The 15,680-nt window shown below is 38.9% G+C and overlaps 1 non-coding gene across 1 annotated transcript; it reads left to right on the top strand.

Moving 5' to 3' along the window:
- The first annotated feature begins 13,643 nt into the window (after positions 1-13,643).
- Positions 13,644-13,750, top strand: LOC149991337 (U6 spliceosomal RNA). Its single transcript, XR_016508860.1, has one exon. It is a non-coding gene; the product is annotated as a U6 spliceosomal RNA (small nuclear RNA).
- The last annotated feature ends 1,930 nt before the right edge of the window (positions 13,751-15,680 follow it).

Here is a 15,680-nt window from a genome sequence, read left to right as displayed (position 1 = left end):
AGTGATTGGTAGCGTTTTAAGATAACTTTTTTCTTTTCAAGTTCTTAGACAGAAGAGGGCATAACAGTGTGCTTCAATGGTAGATTGGATTTGGGTCCTAAGCACAGGACACATTCTCAGTGAATAAACTGAGTCCTATACAAAACTGAAAGGTTTTGTGAATCCAGTCCTATTTGTTCTTACAGTTTGGTTTTCAGACAGTGCAGGCGCTTCTGCTTCCTAAGTCCATCAAAGGAAATGAAGGGGTCTTCTTGTTCATCGCCTTCTTCTTCTTTCTCTTTCTCCTTCAAGATTAAAGATTTTACAGCACAATCACATTGTTTGTTAAGTTAAATATTTGTTAGGACAAATATTCAAAGCACACATCTACATGCCAGTAGGGTGAAAAGTGTTTCAGGAGAGTATGTTGGACCATGATAAGAAGAAGCAGAATCAGTATAATCCTGAAAACAAATAGAGGAGCACTTTCATTTGGATAAGATACTAAAAGTGCTGTCATCACAAACCTCATTCAAAGGGCAGCCTGTTGAGACAGTGTCCTGAGGGGCTGCACTGTACTGTTTATTCTTTTGTTTACATAAAACAACTATTATGAGTATAATGCATGATGAAAAATCATACACTGGGGCCATGTTATAGAAAGGTAAGGGATTGTAGAAAAATATTTGTTCATTCCATGGCATCATTAGCATGCATTCATGTGTTTCAATTGGAATATAAGAGGCTTTTAGTGAAAACTAAAATACAAAAAACAACTCGATGTTCTGCAACTGCTATGAGCACCTAAGCCATTTCTTTTAGCCATACAGCATGTTGCATAATATACACATTTGGTTACCAAATCTTATTATTTCATAATAGTCTCTGAGACATAAAACCCTGTGTTCTAGGCTCTGGACTTCAGATCTACCTCCACATGGCATATTTCCTCTCTCGGGGGGAAGGGGAGTTTGCATCACTTAACTTTGAACTTAGCCTCTCTTCTAAAGGTTGTCTTCATATGGAACCCCTTTTCCTTGGCAGATATTCAACCAGTCCCTGCTTAAATACTTTATGTTTCTACCTCCCAAGGTTTATCCATTCTGAATAAATCATAGAATTCTAGCACCAATAAGGGATACTATGAACCATCTAGTCTTACCCATCATTCATATTTTACAGATGAGACAAATACGGGTCAGATTCTTTCCCCAGATGTTTCCTTGAGGCCTTATAAACCTGCACACCCATTCTCCCAGGGATCACATTATTAAACCAAATTAGAGAATATTTTACATGATTGGTTGCAGTATTTATCCAATTTTATGTTATGCTTCAGAAAACTTTAGGTCACTCACAAAATCATTTACAGTTGAATAAGTAGTAAATAAAGTGTGCCTGTGGTCATCGACATACAACATTAGGCATACAATTTTTCTCTTCTAATACTTTCTATAATATTTCAGAATTAATTAACCTCACTTAATCATACAATGTCCAGATCATCAACCTTTATAAATTCAAGGCCTTTCTGTGTTTTTTTAAAGTGACACGTGGATTTTTACTATTCTTGTTACTTTGATATAGATTTTCCCCTGATTTTTGGTGTGTAAGTTCCACACTGTAGACTGAAAGGGAACTTTTACGTAGCTCTAGGACAGATTGTTAAAGGTAAATTACCATCATACATATTGGCTTAAGCTTATAATTGAGTAGTTGATATGGTATTTCACAGTATAGTCCAAGGACTTACCCATTTTCTCTAGAGTTTGGATCCTGAGACTCCCTTTTCCAGAGTTCATAACTGTCTTGTGCCTCCCAAGACATCAGGATCTTTTACATTAGAGCATATAATCTATTAATAAATAAAGGCTAATAAACATAACTAGTATACTAAGTAGGATGATCAGACTAAGATTCCAAATATTGACATCCCCAACACTTCTAAGCCTTTATTCAAAAATTTTCCCTGCAAAGTAATGAGGGACTTTTTTTCACTGCTTTATTAATTGTCTAGTCAGGAAACAATTTTAATACTATCCTCATTGCCCTTTCCCCTCCAAATAATGATAAAATAACTCCAATAATTACATATTCTTTAAGTAATGTGTAAAAATGTATGAAGAGTATTTCATAGCATACTGGGATTCAAATACAATACAATACTGCACCAAAAGCTTATAGAATTTTGTTAGACAGTAAGAGGAAAAGGAACTGTATCTCTTAAGTGGCATTTAGGATTCATTGACTTTGCTGTGTTCACATCAGCAAAGCACAATTGTGTGGATAGTTGCCTAGGTTATGGAAAATGGCTTTGTTTGATGTGGTTGGATAATATCCCGGGATTTGTTGTGGTGGAGTTCCTCCATATGTAGATGCTTGTCAGTTGAACATAACTATTGGTAATTATAATTGGAAAATTCAGGAAAAACTGAAGAATGTAAACTGGCTGGATAAATTAGGTGCAATGAATTGTGGGTAAGACAGAAACGTTTGTGAGGGTAACTTCTTTTTAAATAAAATGTTTATTTTGGAACAGTTGTACATATATTAAAAAATTGAGAAGATTCTACAGTTTCCCTATACCCTACATCCAGTTTTTTCTATTATTCACATCTTTCATTAGTATGGTGCATTTCCTATAATTAATGAAGTGATATTGGTACATTATTAACTCAAGTCCAAACTCTCAAATTTCCTTAATTTTAACCTCATATCTTTTTTTGGTTCTAGCATCACATTCAAGACACTATATCACATTTAGTGGTCATAGCTCCTTAGGCTTCTCTTGACTGTGGTGGTTTCTCAGATTTTCCTTTTTTCCTATAACTTTTACAGTTTTAAGGAGTATGTCCCTCAATTGAGATTTGTCTGATTATTTTTCTCATGATTAAATTGAGGTTATGGGTTTTTGGGAGGAAGACCATTAGAGGTAAGCTACTATTTTCATCACATCGTATTAACATGACTTATATCCTTAATGTTAACCTTGATCACCTGGCTGAGATAAGTGTTTGTCAGCTTTCTTTTCTGTACTCTCCCCCACATTCTGTACTGTTCTCTTTGGAAAGAAGTCACTATATGCAACCCACACTAAAGGAGTGGTGAGTGTATCACATCCTTGAGTGTATCTACAAAAGATTATTTGGAATTCTGCACAAGAGATTTGACTCTTTTTCCCTCATTTATTTATGCAATAATTTACTTGTATCAGTATGGACTCACATTTACTTTATACTTTGGGTTATAATCCAATAAAATTTTATGTTGTATGCTCAAATTGCTACAGCTTTGGCTATTGGGTGCTCTTTTGGGTTGACTCCTAAGTTTTTTTGACAGACCCTCATCATTTTTTTAGCTTATACTTATTTGCTGGCACTATCAGATGCTCCAGGCTCATCTTGTATTTTCTTTTTTGGACCACCCCTATAATTAGCCATTTCTTTAAGGAGTCCTGGTTCTTTTTAATGGAAGATTGTATTAGAAACCAAGATCTGGTTATTAGGTATGCTTGTTGCTCCTGGGGTATTGTTGTTTCTAAGCCATCTTAGCTGACAGAGCAACAAAATATATGTGTGTACACAAACTCATGTATAAATACACATATCTACAAATATTTCTATATGTAATCTTCCACATCTTTATTAAGCTAAATGTGAGTTCATACTGATGTCTCCAATGCCAATCCATTGCCAAATGGGCCATTCTAGCCTTTTTCCTTTGCTTATCTGTAATCTCCCACTCAAACAGTGAGAAACTCGGCACCTACACCCTGACATCTATTTGCTTAATTGTGCAATTCTAGTATAAATGTATAGAAGTATTTGAATTGTTAATCTGTACAGTGTGGATAACAACTAGAACACAGTGCTTGTGTGCGTGATAGTAACATTTAAAAACTCCAACAGCTCTTTGAAACAAAGTGATCTGCAAAATTTAGGAATTAGGGAATTCTATGATCTTGGTTCCAGAAACTTGGGGGTCTGTCCTGCCTGCAAAAAGTTTCCTCAAGAACCAAACCATTGGCAATTGACCTAACCTTGAATAAGGCTAAAGAAATTATTGATCCCCCATAGTGTGCTAATACCTACACAGAGAGATGGACACAGAAGAAAGTGGATGTGTCCAGTTTAAAGAAAAATGAAGCATTATTCTTTCTCGCTGGCACATACGGCTCTCTGACAATAAGGGTGCTACCCTAAGTTACCTCTCTTCCATATCTTCCCATCTCTTACTTGGTTAACCTTAGGCAAGTCACATCACCTCTCTGTGCCTCAGTTAACCCATCTGTAAAATAGGGGTCTAAATATCTACCTCACAGGAATGTTGTGAGGATTCTTATTAATGGATGTTGGCAAAAATGATGGGAGATCCTTAAATGAATAAAAAGTATTATCATCACTATGATGATAATTATAGTACCCTATGTTTACCATAGAAAAAGGAGAGGATTGGGCTTTCTAGGTTATATAGAGCTAAATTTGAGTCAGTAATAAGGGTAATTAGAGTGGTCACTGGAAGTAATATTACTCTTCTACTTTCACTTTTCCTATATTCTCTTTGTTACTAACTATAGGATTCTCATCTGTTTACCAGACTCAAAGCATATTAGGGCATAAAGGAATAGATAGGCAAAATCCATTTATTCAAAAGCTGTATTCTTCCCCTTTCCTCACTCTGCCTGGACCAAATTACATGTCACCCTGTCAGAAGCACAAAGGCAATTTTCCAGAGCCCTTCAGATATTGGCCAGTTCACCAGTTACATTTTCTTTCCCCATTTACTGTACTTTGAGAAGTATAGGTAGGAGGGAAGTGAGGTGGGGTGGTTGTGGTGGGAGTGGGAGGGAAGAAGATGCAATTTGTAACAGTGGCAGGATATTTCTTTGATTCTCAAACTCTGGTTTCACCTTCCATTTCCTTTTCTGGTGGTGAATCCAGGGCAGGGTGAGAGATATTCTTTTGGTAACTGTTAAGAAACTCTCCTTCCCTCCCAGTAGATGTTTCCCAGGGTCAGTAGTTGTGTTGGATGTTACTTTTTAACTATTTTGTATGCAGTGCTGTTTTCATTGTATTTATGAATAAAAAGAGAAAAAGAATCCCTGGTATTGTCCATCCCTGTTTTTTGGCAGGAGGTCACATTAATAGAGCAGTCCCAGAAATTTTTCTTTTCTGTGTTGGTGTAAGGAGCTCACAGTGAAAAGATTGATTGTTGTATTGTTAGTTTGTTTAAAGAAATTACAGAACAGTATATAAGCTTTAGTCTCTATAACTCTTTATGTTTCTGCCTCGTTATTTCAGTGCTTTAGAGCAGCACCCCATTTTTCCTCTATTTTTATACTAGTTCTTGCTCCAGAGATATGGCTTTGAAGCTAAGATCATGAACAATCTCTTATATATAAGCCTGTTGTGCACCTGGCAATACTCAAGAATTTCCTCAGTTAGCATGGCCACTTTAGAGGTTACTCTGTTCTAACCTAATGAGACTCTCCCTCTATGGCATCCAGGCAGGGTGTGTGCTTGGGTATTAAGCAATCTTGTTATGTTTATTGTACTTTTTTATTAATAAAATATTTTAAACTTCAGATACCATGAATATTATTTTGATTTTGTCTCTTATTTTATATTTTCTCCACGTGGCATGGCATGACCAGACAGTTTTCCCTCCTTAGATGAGTAAAGTTGTGATGCAATTATTGTATATGTATTAGCATGGGGCAAGAAAGGAAGCTAGTTTATCTTAAACACAATAATTTCTCTGTATAAGCTCACGAGGCCCTCCCCAATCTTGTAATCTAGTCAGAAATGTCCTTGAATGAGGCTTCATGAAGACTATGTGCTATTTTTGTGTATTTCCTACAAAGATACCCACAAGAGTTTGTGGGATACTGACTTAGGTGACTAGTTTTCCTTGCCCATCCCTGTTCTCCCCACCATTTTTTTTTCTAAGAAGTAATGTGGAAGAGGTGGGTATAGGGACAGCTTTAAACTCCAAAGCTATTTCAGTATAAATACCCACCTTGGCTGGGGATGTGGGAAGTAGTCTTGTTCGTAGACTCTGCTTTGAGAAGCTTGGTCTTTCAGAGAGACAACTGTGGGGAAAAATAGGAAGGAAGAAATACTATAAGAAAGATTGAGAACAAGATCTAGAAAGACAGATTGAACAGTTACTGTTCCTGGGGCTTCCAGAAAGAGATTTTTTTTTTTTAATTACAAGTAATATAAAACAAGAATTCTCAGAGTTCATAGGAGGTTTCTCAGTAATGTTTCATCACTCATTTCTCTATTCTAAGAATTGTTGTCATTCCTTTGGGTTAAAATTATCATCTACTTGATGCTACAAATATTGAATGCAAAGCTACCAATAATTCAGACTCTGATAGTTGCTATGGAAATGAATAAAACACAGCTACTCTCAAGAAATTTACTTTCTGCAGATCCAAGATGGTAGAGGAATAAGTGGAAGCCGCACAAACCTCCTCCCAAGACCAAACTAGAATTACAGCTAAATTGTAGAGAAATCCTGAATAACCAACTGAACACTAGCTGGAGAGAAGCCTGATAGCCACAGACAGACAGAGGAAACCACTTTACCACAATGTGGTAGGGAGTGCGAGGAGATGCAAGAGGGCTGGTTGGTTTCCCACAGGTGGCAGCTGAAGTTCTGGAGGGATATTTCAGTGGCTGCAGGGGTTCCCCCTGAGAAGTGTGGGGTCTAACCCCAAGCTGGGCTCCCCAACCTATTGCACCAGAGCCAGGAAAGGAACCCAGATGACATGCAGCTGTGAAAACAGCAGGGTTTCTTTATGCCAGGGAGAGATGGTTGGAGATGCAGAGAGCCTCTTAAAGGGTCAACAAAAAATTCCGTTTGCAACCACTTATCCTGAGGTAGGGCAGAGGGGACTAGAGACACGTGAGGAGAGTTGAGCTGGTGGCTCTGGGGAGAGAAATGAAGGGACAACCACTAGGATGCCTGTGTTGAGTCATTCTCCTTATTGCAGGAGCCGTCTTTCTCAGGCAGAGTACTCACTTCCAAGTGGCATCAGACTGAGGGGAAACAATAGTTCCACCCATAGAAATTCCTCTGCCGGACTTCCGGCCAAGATGGAGGCTTAGACGGACGCGCTAGGTCTCCCTCTACAACTAGAGAGGAATACAACTACTTCAAAACCAAGGATAACTAGAAATTCCAGAAAATAAAACTAATGGAAGCCCAACATATGAAGTTATAAACCAGCGGCGCCCTTTGGGCAGGTAAGAGCGAAAGGGGGCGGTGCTGTTTGCGGTCGCACCTGGGACAGCGGCGGGGAGAACAATCCCAGAAGCAGGGAGAACAATCCTGGCTGCAGTCGAACCCCCGGCAGCTCGCGACCCCAACGCTGGGGAAAGCAGCCACCACATCGCCTTGAACAGTGAGGCCCAGAGGGGCGGGAAGACGGATCCCGGTCACCTAGCGGAATAACTGTGTGAATCCATCTTGGACCCCCGCCCCCAAAGAAAGCGCCACAGGGCTGCGAAATAGGTCGCGGACAGGCGCCGGTCGCTGGATTGTGACGACAAAGCACCACGGCGCAGCAAGAAAGGTTACGGAACGGTGCCGGTCGCTGGGTCATTACGAGTACACAGGCACTGCCCCCTACAGCCGGCCCAAGAAAACAAAACGCATCTGTCAAAATGAGGCAGACAACTATAGAAATCCCGGTGGCACAGCTCACCAGGCAACAGATGAGGAATCTGACAGATGAACAAATAAGAAACCCATCAGAGGCTCAGTTCAGGGCCATTGTTATCAGGTGGCTTACAGAATTCACAAAAGATCTGGAAAAAGATGAGAAAGAAGCGAAAAACACTCATAACGAAAGGAACAAAACCACATACGAGACAGATGGTGAGGGAAAAAAATCCAGAGTTCATTTCAACAAACTGGAATATGGAGAAGGAACAAGCAGTCAACCAATGCAGAGAGAGGAAATGGGAAGCAATGATGAGAGGATCAGAAACCTCTGGGACAGCTATAAAAGGCCCAACATAAGAATCATTGGTTTGCCAGAGAGCGAGGAAGATGAACTAGAACTTGAAAAATTGAGTGAAAATATAATAAAGGAGAACTTCCCAGACTTGGGGAAGGAAATAGACTTACAGGTCCAGGAAGCACAGAGAATTCCAAAAAAACTGGACCCAGGGAGAACCACTCCAAGACACATTATAATCAAAATGTCAAAAGTTAAAGATAAAGAGAGAATCTTAAAAGCAGCAAGAGAGAAGAAAAGAATCATGTACAAAGGGGTCCCAATTAGACTATCAGCTGACTTCTCAAGGGAGACCCTGCAGGCAAGAAGGGACTGGCAAGAAATATTCAAAGTAATGAAAAGCAAAAACCTACAACCACGAATACTCTATCCAGCGAAATTGTCATTCAGAATAGAAGGACAGAGAAAGTGTTTCCAGGACAAAATAAAACTGAAAGAGTTCATTAGATCCAAACCACTGTTATATGAGATGTTAAAGGGACTGGTTTAGAAAAAGGAGGATCAAGACAATGAAATCTAAAATGAAAACTGCATCACAAGAAACAACAGAAGCTAGGGAATTGAAACAAAGGCAAACTAAACAGGCAACGAGAGTGGAAAAAGAACTATAGGTACGGGGAACATATTGGGGGGAGGTCAACAGGGAGGGGGAATGGGGAGAGGGAGGGAGATGATATAGGAATTAAGGATCATGGTAGGAGGGAATGGAATAGACAGAGAGAGGTTGAGAAGAACTGTATGCACAACTAATGGACATGATCTAAAAGGGGGGGACAACTGGAGGGAGGGGGCCACCGGGTGGAGGGGAGCAGAGGGAAGGGAAATTGGCACAAATGTAATATTATAATCAATAAAACACATTAAAAAATATCACCCACAAAAAAAAAAAAGAAAAGAAATTACTCTGCCAACCGTGTGAACGTTAAACTGGGCTGCTGAGGAGTACAGCTGGAAGTTATAGCTCAGTGACTAAGTTTAACAAGAAAGGCAGATCTCTGGGAGCTCTGAGACTTTAGCAGACATTCCCCCAGGCCCGGTGCTGGTAAAAACTGACCTTGGTACACAGCCTTGTTCTTTATGCACACAAACAGGCCCAGCAGAGGGAACCACAAGCTGTGGATCACTAATAGCTCCAAACAGGTTTCCCAGGGCCAGTCACAGGCAGTATCTGATATAGGTCTGTACCAGAGACTTTCTGTACCAGAGACTTTGCAGATCTACCTAATACACAGAAAAAACACAAAGAGGCAGGCAAGTTGGGAGACAAAGAAACAGACCTCAAATGAAGGAACATGAGAATTCTCCAGAAGAAGAATTAAATGAAAAAGAGGTAATCAATTTATCAGGTATAGAGTTTAGAATAATGATTATAAGGATACTAAACAGCATGAAAAAAGACATAAAAACCATAAAAAGAACCAGTCAGAAATTTAAAATGCAATATCTGAAATAAATAATACACTGGAAGGAATAAACAGCAAGTTAGATGAAGCAGAACACTGAATCAGTGTTTTGGAAGACAGGGTAGGAAAAAACACCCAAGCACATTAGCAAAAAGAAAATGAATTAAATGAGGTGAGCTTAAGACATCTTTGGGACAACATAAAGCAAATATTGATGGACATAAAGTCGACAGAAATACACTTACACTAGGGGATTTTAACACCCCATTGAAATAGACAAAAATACAGTCACAGTAGGGGATTTTAACACCCCATTGAGTTCAATGGCTAGATCATCCAGACAGAAAATCAACAAGAGACAGCAACCTTAAATGACACACTAGATCAAATGGATTTAATTGAATCTTCAGAGCATTTTACCCCAAAGCAGCAGAATATACATATTTTTCAAATGCACAAGGAATGTTTTCTAGAATAGAACAGATATAAGACACAAAACAAGTCTCAACAAATTTAATGAGATTAAAATCATATCAAGCATTTTCTCTGAGCACAGTGGTGTAAAACTAGAAGTTAATCACAGGAGGCGAAAGATGGTGGCAGAGTAGCTAGCAGCCTTGTCTGCTTACTCCCATCACAGAACAGACTTGGAAACTGCGCTCTTACTGTAGAGACCCTTCCCAGCAAAATCCGGGAGGGATTCAGTGAGAAGATTTGGATGAAACTGTCAGAGGTGTGGGAAGACAGAGGCCAGCCCTGACTGCGAGAGATTGTGATTTTTGGAGGGGGGAGAGCACGAAGATCAGAGCCCACAGGGACCGGTCCTGAAGTGTGGGGGCCACACTGACTCTTTTAGAAGGAAAGCTGAGGCGGGATCTGAGACTAAGTAGGGTCCCTGGGCTTTCAGGCCTGCACGTGGGCACGACAGCTCTGCTAAACAAAAATGCAAACTGGTACTGCAGCTGGGGGGCCACACAGAGACTCTTTTCAAAGGAGAGCTGAAGCAAGATTGGAGACTTGGGAAACACCCTGGGTGTGCACACCAGCTCACTGGCATAGCAGTGCTGCTAAATAAAAGTGCAGAGGGACTGGCATGGCAGCTTGAGGACCACACAGAGACTCTTTTGGAAGGAGAGCTGAGGCAAGACCCAAGACTCAGCAGGAACCCTGGGCTCCAATGCCAGTGCATGGAAACAGAGGCTCTGGTAAACAAAAATGAGGAGGACTAGAGGGTACCACAGGACCAGTGCTGGGACCCAACTCAGTGCAGCTCACAGCGAAGAGCTGCGGTAAGGGGAAAAGTCCACAGACGCACAAGGGAGAGAATAGCAGCCTCAGCATCCAACTAGATCTCCTCACAGCCAGCCATCCAGAAAGGAAGATATGAAACCTATGGAACTTTGACCAGGGGCAGATCCAGAAAGAGAAGAAAGTGGTAAAAACCAGATGTTACTGGGGCAAATTCCACCGCAGTTTTCATGAGTTATTTTCCTGTGCTTCCAGTTAATGCATTTTAAGTCACTAGTTTTTATATTATAGTTTATTCCAAATATTATATTTTGCTCCTCCTTTCCATTATTCCACTTTAACATCCAGGCTCCTCTTCTTACTTTTCTTTTAAATTCTACCTTCTCTCTTACTACAACTAGTATCCATTCTGCACTCACAATATATTTTTCCCTTCACAGCCTCTCAAAACCATTTTTCTTGTCATTAGTAATCTCACATTCATTTTCCTGATTTTAAAATACACTTATTCTCTCTCCATCTTGATCAGTCTTTGCGCACTCATTGTGGATATGTAGGTAGTTGTGGCATTACTGCAATTTCATTCATAGATCTTCTCTGTTTCAGTATTTCAAATCTGAAATACTGCCATCCCCCTCTCCTTCTCCATTAGTACCTTCCTGTAGCCCTTTCTTTCCTTCATCTTAAATTTGAAAAATTTCCCCTCTCTTAGCCTGGTTCTCCTTCTTCACTCTTAGTATTCCTTCTCCCTCTATCACCTCAAAATCACTTACTTTTTCTCTAGACATCTCTAGGCTTGTCTTTCTTTCTTTTTCCCTTCTTATTCCCATACCACCTATATCAATCATAGCTCAATGGTTGTCAACAGTACCGGGGAGAAACTTTTTCTCTAATTTGTTTCCTCCTCCTCCTCCTCCTCATCCTTCTTCTTCCTTTTATTTTTTGTTTTTTTTATGTTCTCTCTCACATGAAATATATATTATATAACTTCTCTTTAACCTAATACTATATACTTCCCCTCTCTTACTTCATTCTGCCTCCTTCCTTCCCTTTTTAAACATACAATGTAAATTTTACTTACTGTCTGGAATAGCCTTGCAGCTAATTGTTACTATTATTGCTCTTCTGCTTTCCCTCCCCCAAATCATTTTTCTTTCAGTTAGTCAACTTTTATCTGTTTTTCCTTTAGTATAATAGTCTAAATCTCTTTACATCTATATTAATACTGGATCATTTGCTGCTGATAGTGTGATTGTGAGTGGGGGATATTTTTAATGGTTTGGGTTTCTTGCCTGGGTTGTGTGTTTGTTTTAACAGCACCTCCACTAAAGTATTCAAGATGTGGTGGGCAGAGTTACTCTCAATCAGTTAGCTGGATGGAAGTTCTCACCAAAGAGCAACACAGCAACAACCAAAACCAAAATATAACCAGATAGCCCAAATAAATAGCATAAAGGGCATCCCAAGAGCATCAAGCTCAGGAGATGAAAGAGAATGCACCACTGAATTCCACAGGTATCCTATTACAAAAGGTCACACCACAAAGGCAGGAAGTCAAAGCAAACCAATCTAAGAAACAAACACAAACAAGAGGAGTAAGCTAAAATGGGAAGACAAACAATCCCACAACGGAAGGAAAGGAGGACTCCCCAGAAAGAGTGCTAGCTGAAACAGAGGCAAGCAAACTGTCAGACACAGAATTAATAATAATGGTTAGAAGGAAGCTCAATGAACTCAACAAACTTAGAGAAAACTACAACAAACTTCAGAGAAACTACAAAGAACTCCAGAGAAACTACAAAAAACTCCAGGAAAACTACAAAGAAATCCAGGGAAGCTACAAGGAATTTATTTTGAACTACACCTATATTAAAAAAGATATAGATACCACCAATAAGAGACAGGAGGAAACAAAGAATGCAACTTATAAACTGAAGAACACAGTAGAAGGAATAAAAAGCAGAGTAGATGAAGCAGAGGATCAATTCACCGAGCTGGAGGACAACATAGAAAAAAATTCCCAGACAGTCCAACAAAATGAAAAAGGGCTGAAAAAGAATGAAGAGGGGTTTAAGAGAGCTGCCAGACAACATGAAACATAATAATATCTATATTATAGGGATACCAGAGGGTGAAGGGGAGCAAGGGGTAGAAAACCTGTTTGAAAAAGTAATGACAGAAAACTTCAGAAAAGTTCCATGACCTGAAGAGAGAAAAACTTATGCAAGTCTGTGAAGCACAGAAGGTCCCAATTAACATGAACCCAAAGAGACCCACTCCAAGACACATCATAATTAAAATGGCAACATTCCAAGACAAAGATAGAATTCTGAAGGCAGCAAGAGAAAAACACCAAATAACACACAGGGGAGCTCCGATAGAGCTATCAGCATATTTCTCAACAGAAACACTACAAGCCAGAAGGGAATGACAAAAAATATCCCAAGCAATGAAAAACAAAGGCCAAGACTACTCTACCCAGCAAGGCTCTCATTCAAAATGGAAGGTGAAACAAGGAGTTTCTCAGACAAAAAAGTTGAAAAAATATATTTCTATCAAACCATCATTGCAAGAGATGTTAAAGGGACTGCCTTAAGAAGATACAGAAGAAGAAAAAAAGAATGAGAGAGAAGAACACAGGTACAAAAGGGAAAAAAAATCAGAACAAATAAGGACCTATCAATAATAATGGTAAATTTAAATGGATTAAATGTTCCAATCAAAAGATATAAGGTAGCTGAGTGGATAAGAAAACATGACTCACATATAGGCTGTCTACAAAAAACACACCTCAGAACGAAGGATCTACACCGACTGAAAGTGAGGGGATGGAAAAAAGGATTTCAAGAAAATGGACATGAAAAAAAGCTGGGGTAGCAAAACTTATATCAAACAAAATAGATTTCACAACAAGGCCATAAAAAGAAATAAAGAAGGACATTTCATGATACTTAAGGGAACAATCCATCAAGAAGATATAATGTGCGCTCACTTCGGCAGCACATATACTAAAATTGGAACGATACAGAGAAGATTAGCATGGCCCCTGCTCAAGGATGACACACAAATTTGTGAAGCATTCCATATTCTTAGAAACAATAACAAAACCCAGAGTGAGTAGAAGGAAGGAAATCATCAAGATCAGAGCAGAATTAAATGGCACAGAGACTAAACAAACAATTCAAAAGGTCACTAAAACCAGGATCTGGTTCTTTGAAAAGTAAAACAAAATTGACAAGCTTTTAACCAGCTCATCAAGAAAAAAAGAGACAGAACCTAAATAAACAAAATCAGAAATGAAAGAGAAGAAATCACAACCAATACCACAGAAATACAAAGGACTGTAAGAAACTGCTATAAACAACTATATGACAAGAAATTTGAAACCTAGATAAAATGGACAAATTTCTGGAAACATATAACCTTCCAAAACTGAATCAGGAAGAAGCAAAAAGCCTCAATAGACTGAAACAACTAGTGAAATTGAAGCATTAATAAAAACAACTCCCAGCATACAAAAGCCCTGGGCTGGATGGCTTCACAGGCAATTTTTACAAAACATTTAGGGAAGAACTAATGCCTACCCTCCTCAAATTATTCTAAAAAATCCAAGAAGGGGGAAGACTCCAAAACTCTTTCTATGAAGCCAGTATTACCCTAATCCCAAAACCAGGTCAAGACACAACAAAGAAAGAAAACTACAGGTCAATATCGCTGATGAACATAGATGCTAAAATCCTCACAAGAAATTGGCAAACTGGACCCAGCAACACGTTAAAAAGATCATACAGCATGATCAAGTGGGATTCATCCCAGAGATGCAAAGATGGTTTAATATTCACAAATCAGTAAACGTAATACACCACATAAACAAAATGAGAGACGAAAATCAATAATCATATCAATAGAGGCTGAAAAAGCATTGATAAAGTACAACACCCATATATGATGAAGACACTCAGCAAAATTGGAATAGAGGGAAGATACCTCAACATAATAATGTCCATGTACGAGAAACCTGAAGCCAATGTCATACTCAATGGACAAAAACTAAAAGCTATTCCCCTTAGATCAGGAACAAGACAAGGATGTGCCCTCTCTCCACTCCTATTCAACCTAGTGTTGGAAGTTCTAGCCACAGCAATCAGACAAGAAAAAGAAATGAAAGGCATCCGAATTGGAAAAGAGGAAGTAAAACTGTCATTATTTGCAGATGACATGACAGTGTACATAGAAAACCCTATAGACTCAATGAAAAAAAAAAACCTACTCAATCTAATAAGTGAATCTGGAAAAATAGCAGGGTACAAAGTCAATATTCAGACATAGAAGGCATTCCTGTGCACCAAATATAAAATATCAGAGAGAGAAACTAGAAAAAAAATCCCATTTACTATAGCAACAAGAAAAATAAAGTACCTAGGAGTAAACTTAACCAAGGACGTAAAAAACCTGTACTTGGAAAACTACATAACACTGAAGAAAGAAATTAAGGAAGATAGAAATAAATGGAAGCATATACCATGTTCATGGATGGGAAGAATCAACATCATTAAAATGTCCATATTAACCAAAACAATTTCTAGATTCAATGCAATCCCTTTTAAAATACCAGTGACACATTTCACAGACCTAGAACAAATACTTCAAAAATTTATATGAAACAAAAAATGACCCTGAATAGCCTCATAAATCTTGAAAATGAAGAATAAAGTAGGAGGAATCACAATACCTGGTGTCAAACTATATTACAGGGCCACAGCAATCAAAACAGTCTAGTATTGGCATAAGAACAGACATAGATCAAAAGAACAGAATAGAGAACCCAGAAATAAGCCCGGGTCTCTCTGGTCAATTCATATTTGACAAAGGGGGACAGGAGCATCAAATGGAGTGAAAATAGCCTCTTCAGCAAATGGTGTTGGGAGAACTGGACAGGGACATGAAAAAATAAATGAAACTAGACCACAAACTTACACCCTACACCAGAATAAGTCCAAGATGGATAAAACACTTAAATG

This window comes from Furipterus horrens, unplaced genomic scaffold, assembly GCF_987537825.1.
Source record: "Furipterus horrens unplaced genomic scaffold, mFurHor1.1.pri manual_scaffold_17, whole genome shotgun sequence".
In the NCBI taxonomy this organism is placed as follows: domain Eukaryota; kingdom Metazoa; phylum Chordata; class Mammalia; order Chiroptera; family Furipteridae; genus Furipterus; species Furipterus horrens.
The sequence above is the reverse complement of the archived record's forward strand: the minus strand, read 5'-3'. Positions and strand labels throughout refer to the sequence as shown.